We start from the raw sequence: 10,089 nt of genomic DNA on the forward strand, positions 1-10,089 counted from the left end.
ATGGGAGACAACCAAGAAGGGCAATATAGTTCTTTCCTTGCTTGTGCCAGGTAAGTACAAAGTGTCAAATATTGACATTTACCTCGAGCCCCTCATCGAGGAGTTGGAGGAGTTATGGAGAGGCATTCTTGTTGTCGATGTCTCACTTGGAAAGGGGGGGAGAGAGGCCCAAGTGAGGGGAATCCTTATGTGGACTATGTAGGACTATCCTGGGCTTGGAGAGATTTCTGGTAACCCCCTGTCCTCTATCTCTCTTTCCCTCTTTCCATCTCTCCCTTTAGCTCACTCATCTCTCTAACCATATGATATGTATGCAGGGTTGTCCACATCGGGGCACAATGCATGTCCTACTTGCAGGCCGTCGTTGGTGACGGAGAGGCCCGACTCCTTGTGCAAGGTAATCTATCCAAACAACCATCGTTTCTTACCCCAAGGGCATAACAAGCACAAGGCTGCAACAAATGGGAAGACTCCTCTAACGCTCACGATGGCAGATTGGACAACCATTTGGGAGGAACACCACAACAACAATCCGGCTCCATGTCCTCCACCAAAAGGTATGTCAACGTATTCCATATTTTTAAGGTTTCCATATGGGAAGGACGTAAAAATACAACACCTGTTGGATCCCATGCACATTTTCAAGAATGTAGCCCAAACACTATGGGGCCACATTATTGGCAACCAGGACTCTTTGGGTGTGAGGGAGGATGTGAGGCTTTTAAAACGTCTCCCCACCTCTTCTACTCCAAGGCGTGCCCCAAATGAAAAGATTGTGCTTCCTAAAGCACCATGGATGCTAGCAAAAGAAGAATTAGACAAGGTGAAGGGTACCCTCGCCTCTATTCGCACACCAACAAGATACATGAGGTTGCTAAAGAGAGCTTTCACAAAAGAGAAGAAGGGTGGAAGCGTTTGATTGTATGGGTTGAAATCCCATGATTGGCACAAGATGCTTCAGGTAATCTTCATACTCCCTATTCTATCTATAGTTTGTGTGTATGACTATCACTCACTTTCCCTTTCCCTGATTTACATTGTAGTTCATTCTACTGGTCAGTATGTGTATATGTCGGGACAAGAAATTCAGGGAAGCTATTTTCAAACAAGGAGAGCTAGTAAGGTACACCACAAGACTCCACTCAACTACACCTTTTTTATGTACACAATAATTCCAAATAGCACTTAGTGTATCCTTGTGTGTTTTCTTGTAGATTTTTGTGCGATCGAGGAAATCAAAATATATGCTATCCCTTTTCCTCAAACACTTGCAACAGAAACTGTGTGTGCCATTGAAGATGCATTTCCTCGATTGGTCCTTCTTAGTCAAATTCACCTCTTGGTTCACGTGGTGGAGGAGATAGCTATATGTGGAATAGTACACACACGATGGATGTTTTTCTTAGAGAGGTTCTTAAAGACTCTCAAAGATTTTGTGGGGCTACAGTCTCAACCAGAGGCATGTACAGCCGAAGGGTGGATTGTTCAGGAGGCATTTGTTTACATATCAGAATATTTGGCACAAGTTGATTCTTCAATGCCTCGCATGTGGTCATACGAGGAAGATGCAAGGATGACTTCACACTTGACAAGTGGAAAGGGGAAACTTAACGTGGATATGAATCTATCCCGAGTGGTCGATAACTTTTGCATTCTCAATGCAAAGATTATGATGAAGTGGGTGGACTTGTGGACAATGGAAAAGGCAAGGCATTTGCAAGAGAGGGAAGCATGAAACAAGTACATGGAGGAAGGAGGACACCCCCAGTGCCTAGACACCTTGCATGTTTCCCAGATCTCATTAGTGTAGAGTGGATTCATGAGAGAATGACTGAGGCAAAAGCGCATGGAGAAGACATCACCAACAAAGAATGGGAGTATAGCACGAGGCTTCGTACCAAAGATAGAGTACTTATATACCTAAATCGTATTGTCTCACTATCTCTTGAAATTATCTATAGTATGTATTTGATAAATTAATATATTTTTCTATTTTGTAGTGCCTTTTCTTTAACTCTATGTGGTCAAAGGGTCGTCAATTTCGTACGCGCCACATTGACGAGTGTAGAACCACCATGGATTGTGCCATCATGGGCAACTTTGACACAGACGGTGATGAAGCAAGGTACTGTGGAACTATTGAAAGGATACTAAAGGTTAATTTTAGAACCTTTCATACCTTCATCTTCGAGTTCAAGTGGTTTGCAAATGTGTCTAGACGACTTAAGAATGGCCTCTACATGGTGGACTCTAGTGTGCATCAGGTATGACAATTTAGTTTCACCGCGCAATTGTGAGCAGGTGAGTGACATGTAACTTTGTTACTCTTATTTGCTTGTAGCGTTAGTTATACCAATGTTACTCACTTTGAGCTTCTATTTACAGGTCATCTATATCCCAACAATCCACCAACCAAAACTTTGGTTTGTAATTCCCTTAACATCTCGGGGGAGAACCATTTTTTCCACTAATGAAGTGGAGACTATCCTCGACCCTCTTCTACCTCTGACTTTGGATGATGTGGAAACAAAGGAAAGGGAGGTCGATGAATAAAGTCTGGCGGCAGCAAGTCTTAGCGAGGATGATTGTCATGATGATGAAGATGATGAGATGGAGGATGACGAACTCGAAGATGATAAAGCTAGCAATGCATCCACAAACGACAATTCCGTTTCTCTCTTTATTGATTTAGGAGCCCTGGGCTTAGAATTGGATGATGCTTCATGTAGAGATATTTTGAAAGATGATTCATAAATATTTTGCAGTTATAAAGTTTTTTGGTCGTGTAATCCATTCACCTCTCTCTCCCTCCTCTTCCTCTCTTTAGATTTGAGAATATGCTCAATTATGTTAATCAATTAACAATGATTATTTTAATTGTAACCAAGTGTAATCTTATATTCCCCGCCTCCTTCTCCCCCCTCTTTCTCGTTCTCTTTCTCTCTCTCTCTCTCTTCTTTTTATATTTGAAAATTATATACAATATTATTTAACTTTTATTGAGAGGAGGGAAACAACAAAATTTGAATTCGGGGGGGGGGGGGGGGGGGGGGGGGGGGGGAGGGAGAGGGGTTAAGTCATAATTTGAAAGTTTAGGCGCTAATTTTGCAACGGATATAACGACGGTAATAAGCGCGGTAATAACAACGCTAATAACCGCTGTAATAACAACGGAGAAAGTTGTGGTAATACTTTGAACACAGAAAAAAAACCCTGCTCTCTTCTGTCTTGTTTCTCTCATTGAATTTGCACCTTCGCTCTACAAAACGCGATAAAACAGCGCGGTAAACACTTAGAGATTTTCATAGTGACATGTGTATGTAGTGCATTCCAAGGCCAAAATTAACAGCAGTTTGTCTGAACAAAAGCATCTGTCCATTTGCATCAAGCACATCTAATATCCTTTCAATACCTTTTTGGGAGAGAAAGTAAGATTGTCTAGGATACAGGTGAACAAGAGTTGATAAAAAACCCAACTCCAATGTAGACTCTCCAATCGAAGCGAATTGCCACTCACATCATCTCTACCATGCCACAACAAGTCTTGGTGTAACTATTTTCCAATCAGCCACAAAGACTGGAAGCAAGGGGGCATCCAGGTACTTTGGCTTCAAATTTACCAAAGACCACATCCCACTATGAAGGCTGCGAATGGCCAAAAGCTGGTGTAAAAGCCGCACTAGAACAGATAAATGCCATCATTTTTGTCCAGGGCTGTTTTTGCTCTATCATACCATTAGCAAAGTGGCCTTCCTTGCTGTAACATGAGAACACAAATGTAGAATATTGAGACCACCACAATGCCTGGGAGTACACAATTTATCCATCGTGAGAAATCGTAGAGCTTTTTTTTGAGAGCAAGTAGACCAAAAGTGCTCTAAAATTCGAGACATAAAGGCTTGAAGACGAAGTGGTGGCCAATACAAAAATGGGATGAAAATTTGTATATATGCCACCAAAATAGACAGCACTATTTTGAGTCTTACATGCAACGACCAAGTAGACAATTTCCAATAGTGCATTTTAGATTTAAGTTTATTCTCAACCCAATCCAATAACTTGGCATTGTTCACTGACCAAGCCAGCGGGTATCCAGGTGTCTCACAAATTGATTAGGCTTCATGATCTGATCACCTGGCCATCATACAGAGTGCCAATCCATTTCATGCAACGATAGATTTTTGAAAGTTCACATGCAAACCTGCAGCCACTCCATAAACGTGCAGAGCTTCCATGATACATCCAATATCCTCAGGTTGATTTTGAAGCCAAAACATGGAGTCATCTACATACGCTTGCACCACAAAATGAGAATGGAAATTCCAATCCATGGCAATTTGAATCCATGCAAATGGCCAAATGTTGTTATGGATTCCAAATACAATAATAGAGGATGTGTAGCAATAGTATACAACATAGAACTCAAAGGACATCCTTGCATGACCAAACAACCAAGATCCCATAATTGAGTGAGCTCACCATCAATTATTTCGACAGATTGACTATGCTCATAAAGAAAATAGACCACACAACGCATTCTGGATCCAAAGCCCAATGCCGCCATTGTGTGCAATGAGTTCCCAATGAACAATGTCAAACTCTTTCTCTATATGAACTTGCATAACAAGTACATCTTGTCCTGTATATTCTGCATACTCAATTCCAATGAAAGCATAATATTATCCATAATTTGTTGGTAAGGAATGAATCCATAATGAGCCGGATGTATGCCAGAGAATAAGTGATCCTTAATATGTGTCGCTATCATTTTCACCAACAATTTGTAAATTACCGGCATAAATGTAATGTGATGCCAATGTGAAAAGGATTTACACAGTGACTGCTTGGGTAACAATTTCACCAGTCCTTTCCACGATTGCGGCAAAGATTGTGTAGTCCATGCATGATTTATCATGAAAAGTAGAGGCTGCTTAAGGGACTCCCAAAAACGAAGGAAAAATTCAACCGTAAGACCATCTCATCCAGGTGATTTCCAATGACCAAGATGTGACAAACTATTGTGCAGTTCGGATTTAGTGAAGTTGGCCTCAAGAGTATGTGCATCACCTATTGTCAATATGGGAAGCAGATGTGACAACAACAACTGTCTAGCTTGCAAAACCTCACTTGAGGGAGACTTAGAGGCGGCAAAAATCTGTTGAAAATGATCCACCATAAAATTTGCCAACTGATAGTTATTGGCCGTCCAATGCCCACTATCGTCCTTAACTGTTTTAATAGCCACAGATTGCCGCAAGTGATGCAAATGCTTAAAGGACTCCTTTGACGAACAACCTTTATCCATGAAAGCATACTGTCTCGATCTAACCTTCCATTTTTTAACTTTTCTCTTGTTCTTATGCATCAATGAGGCTTTAACCGCACATAACTCCTCTTGTTCGGAATCAATAAGCGGTCTAGTATCTGCAAGACTTTCCAAAGCTTCACAAGTCGCCTTATCTTCATGCTCTTATTTGATACATATACCACGAGCCAGAATTCTTGATGACTCCTTGGATCCGCATGACAAAACTATACCAAGCCACATCCACATCAATAAACATATGAGAGTCAGGAGGGGGAATCACCACTTCAATCAAGCTTTGAAATTCTGTGTGAAAGATATGCATTATTAATATGCAACAACCGGTTGCGGGGAAGCGGGGAATCTGCGGCCAATGCCTCAAAATGGACCAAGAGCCAAAGAGAGAAATGATCAGATAAGCTAAATGAACAATCAATCCTCATATCACATGCAAACATATCATATTGCAGAGTGCCCAACGCATACCAACGATCCGATCGAGCCCTATATCCAGAGTGAGCATCATGAGTAAAAGCATAACCCCGCTCTGAAAGGTGGGTAAAGATCCACACATCCAAAGCACTGGTACTACTGACCATAGCATCCCAAGAAGAACGCGCAACACTCAACATATATGAATGACCAGATGTATTGTCTGTGTTTGCAGGTGCATTATTAAAATCCCCACACCAAAAATCATGCGAACGCCCTCACACTCTCTCTCTCTCTCTCTCTCTCTCTCTCTCACACACACACACACACACACACACACACACACACACACACACACACACACACACACCATCATCAACACCTTTAAAACTCTGCATATTGTGTGCACAATAATTATCGTATATATTGTGGTGTGCTCACTACAAGACACCTGAGAGAGAGACTGGACCAAACTAAGCTTGCCCTCAACGAGTGAGGCAGCTCCTTATATTGAGCACTGGAAAGGCTACATGAAAAGAACAGCAGAAGTGTCCGACCACCTAGTAACCAACTCTCTAGCATAAATAAGGAGGTGCTTGCTCCAAGCAAGGCACGCTCATTTGGTCTCTACATTTGGGTATGCCACATTGGTGGAGGCGGGGGGAAAGTAAAGGGTTTCTTGGCTCGTTACAGTTTGGTTTTTCTTGGCTGTAGCACTTAGGTAGCTATGGCGAACATAATCTATGAGCCCGGGTAGGCCTTTGTTGCATTGCTCTCGAGTTGTATGTCACTTGCATGGCTGGGGACAAAGCACAAGATCCAACCTCTGTTCTCCCCTTTGATCACCTCACACGCAGGTAGCGACCATCTTCCTTTCTCTCCTCAGCTCGCCGATCCTCGCTCAGTATTGTAGATCAAGGTCGAGAGCGTTTTGCGTAGAGAGAGAGAGAGAGAGAGAGAGAGAGAGAGAGAGAGAGAGAGAGAGAGAGAGAGAGAGAGAGAGAGAGAGAGATATGACGACCCCGGACAAGGTAGGTGGGGGAGCTCCCATGGCTCTTGCGTCCACACCAGCAGCAAGAGCCTTCTTAGCGCGTTTATCAGAAGGCGCGAAGCAGGCTGTCTCGCAACGGCGCCCATGGATAGAGCTTGTCGACAGAAGCGCCTTTGCTCGCCCTGAATCCTTTTCTGAGGCAACAAGCCGCATACGCAAGAATTGGGGCTACTTCAGAGTTAACTACGCTCTCCTCCTCACGGCGGTCATCGCATTTAGCCTCATCTCGAACCCCGTGTCTCTGTTGTGGGAGGTCTAGCTTATTGAAAAGAGCTTCATACTTAACCATAAGGAACGGGACTAAAATGCATAAAACTAACTACATGCTCGACAAAACAACCCAAGCTAAAATGTGTAAAAGCTAATGCAATGACAAAGAAACCATTCCACACTACAAAAGTATGCCTAAAACTCCTACGCCACATGAAGTCACTATGAACCGTAGCCTCTGTAGTGTGCACACAATTAGACAGACAACACTTGCTCTCGCCTCGACCTTCTTCCACTTCTGCTCCATGATGACAATGAATTGCGCCCCTGAACGGTATCTTCTCTGTCATTGTCAATTCACTACAAAAATTTGATTTAGGAAGATCAACTGCCACATTGACAGCAGCAAACCTGGACAAAATCTGAAGAAGACGTGCCGCTGAGGTGATCATGCGTATGGCCTCTTGGTCGGTTGTCTCCCTTGTTGACCACGTCAAACAACACGTAGAACATAGGGTGGTGGGTAGCAAGGAAAACTGATAGCAAGGGGTGACGTTGCAGTTACGGCAAGATCTCTGGCAGGTTCTCCAGTTGGGTGTGAGAAGAGCAAGAAAACAAATCTATGCAGCTTATGAAGGCCAACGTCAGGAGAAAATCTGAACGGCTGATGAAGCTCTAGCGAAAAGCATCTTCAAAGAGTTTTGCCTTTCTGGAAGGAATTTCTTAAATCCTTCTCCTTGTGTGACGTTTTGAAAGTATTCTTGACAACCTTGGGGTTGTGTTTCCTACTAGAGAGCACCTTGATCGGAGCAGGATCAAGCCCTCTGCAAGCGCAGGTTCGAAAGGCCACGTTTTTGCTACGGCTCGGTTCTGGCTATGGTGGAGAGAATGTGCCAACTGTTGCAGCTCAATATCTCTAGCACAAGAACGAATGTGAAGGGAGAGGTGTGCTCGTTCTGCCGAAGAGGGAGCTTCCAATAGCTATGTATGTGCAAGAAAGAACGTGTACAAGAACACACAAGGAACTTTGGACGCATTTCTAGATAGCAAGTTAGAGTACATGCTCAATAATTCCTAGTTACAAGTAGGAGTTTTCACATTTAATCTAGCAAGTAAGCTAGCAATTTTCTAATTCATCTTGCAAATCACAAACTCCTATATAGTAACTTGCTCTTGGACGTGTTGATCTAGTAAGTTCATTTAGTAAGTCATAAACTCCTATATAGAAACCCGTTCTTGAACGTCCTTATCTAGTAAGTTCATCTAGTAAGTTATGAACTCCTATATAGTAGCTAACTCTTTGGCACCCTCATCTGGTAGTTTATAAACTCCTATATAGCAAAGGGTGTTTCATCTACTAATTTATCACTTACTATGGATCAAGTAATTGTAGTAAGTTTGTATGCCCCTAATTTCATTTTAGTAAATTTTCATTAAGCATAGTTAAACAACTAATTATTGACAAATATCATGGTTACTCGCTCGATCATCAACTAAGTTTTTTAATTGATGTATTTGTTGCTAATATAAATAAGAAAACAAAATAAAATCTCATAGTTATAGACGAAGCTATAAAAGGGAAGGGATCAAAACATTTTATATCTCACACACTCTATCATTGATTTGCAAGTACCACAACTGCACACATTGTCTTAGAGAGGAAAAGACATCGAGAGTGGCAGATTTGCATCCTTTGGAGCTAAGACCTGTGCATAGGAGGTCGGGGATGTCTCCAGGGGGGACCCATGTCGTCTCTTGCCCTCCTTCTGGGGATGTCACATCACCCTACTCTATTTTTTGCATTCAAGCAATTGGAAACAACGCCCTTCTCTATGAGGAAATTCCTACCCTAGTTTAGGGTTCGTGCTACTTGGTGTCTAGCTCAATGACACAATTGGCAGCGGTGGCAAATATGCTTATCTTGGTGGGAGTATTTTGCAATGTCAAAAAACCAGAAATAATACAATTTAATAGATGTGCAAATTTTGGGATTTTGAGATCTTAGTAGTGTATGTGAGTTCCAACATTGGTTTCACACCTTTCTCAAGCATAAAGTCATAAAGCAGAAGTTATATATGGTCCTTGGAGCTACCAACTTCAACAATTCTCTGAAATGTACTAGAAGTAGATCTAGGGGTGGTTCACGTCTGTAATGAATGTATTCTACTTACCCTTCTCCTATAAGAAACTGGAAAATATACAAGATGTGGAAAATGACAAAAACAACAAATTAATACTTGCCCAGACTTACCCACAAGCTTCAAGCATACACATTGGTCCAAATCCAATCTAACTACCCTAAGGAGGTACTCGGCAAGTATCCCAATACTCCAAATAATTTTGAGACAACAAGCAAAACCAATCACCAACTATGTGCCAAAAATAAACTTAAGGTGACTACTCTAGAGTGATCTAAATGAAGCTCCAGATAAGAAATCTATGCACACATGCATGGTTTTCTCTAGTTTAAGTTTCCTTGTCCTCAGCAATGGCACTAAATGTACGGGATTCCAAAACTCCACTAATCTTCTTATAGTAATAGTCAGAACCTCGGATATAATTGTCACTTGATTTGGCTTTGCATCACCAAGTAGAAGCAATCTTGCCTTTCACAAATCGATGCCTTTGTGGTCTGACAAGCTAGCAGATCAAGTGTCACTCTCCAAAAATTGGCAAATGCATCCATATAAACCACAACTCCAATGATTGGGTCTCACTGTAGCTAGATTATTGTTGTAAAAGGAGGTCTAACATCTCATTTACCTTCCTTACCACATGGAACCAAATTCAAGCTCATGCTAGTATCTATATTCCAGTGCTAGTTACTAGAGATTAACTTGAGTGTCAGCGTTTGATGATCATTGTCTCGAGTTTGGTTGGTTTACAACTTCTTAGCACTACCATCTCTTTCCAATAGAAGTTCAAGAGTTTTTTATACAAATGGTGGTGGTTATAGCTTATTGGGTGCTATCAATGGGGTTTCATTAAGGCTTAAGACTGGTGCAATTGCTACCTTTTAAAACCATAGCAAATCATATGAGGTTCAATTGGCGATCCTTTCAATTTTTGTGTGGCATGGCAACTCTTTACC

General features: G+C 41.8%; 1 pseudogene; it reads left to right on the top strand.

Annotated features, from left to right (window-relative positions):
* Positions 1–307: 307 nt before the first annotated feature.
* On the top strand, positions 308–7,918 carry LOC147459310 (uncharacterized; annotated as a pseudogene).
* The last annotated feature ends 2,171 nt before the right edge of the window (positions 7,919–10,089 follow it).

This window comes from Adiantum capillus-veneris, chromosome 4, assembly GCF_014529385.1.
Source record: "Adiantum capillus-veneris isolate H3 chromosome 4, ASM1452938v2, whole genome shotgun sequence".
NCBI lineage: Eukaryota > Viridiplantae > Streptophyta > Polypodiopsida > Polypodiales > Pteridaceae > Adiantum > Adiantum capillus-veneris.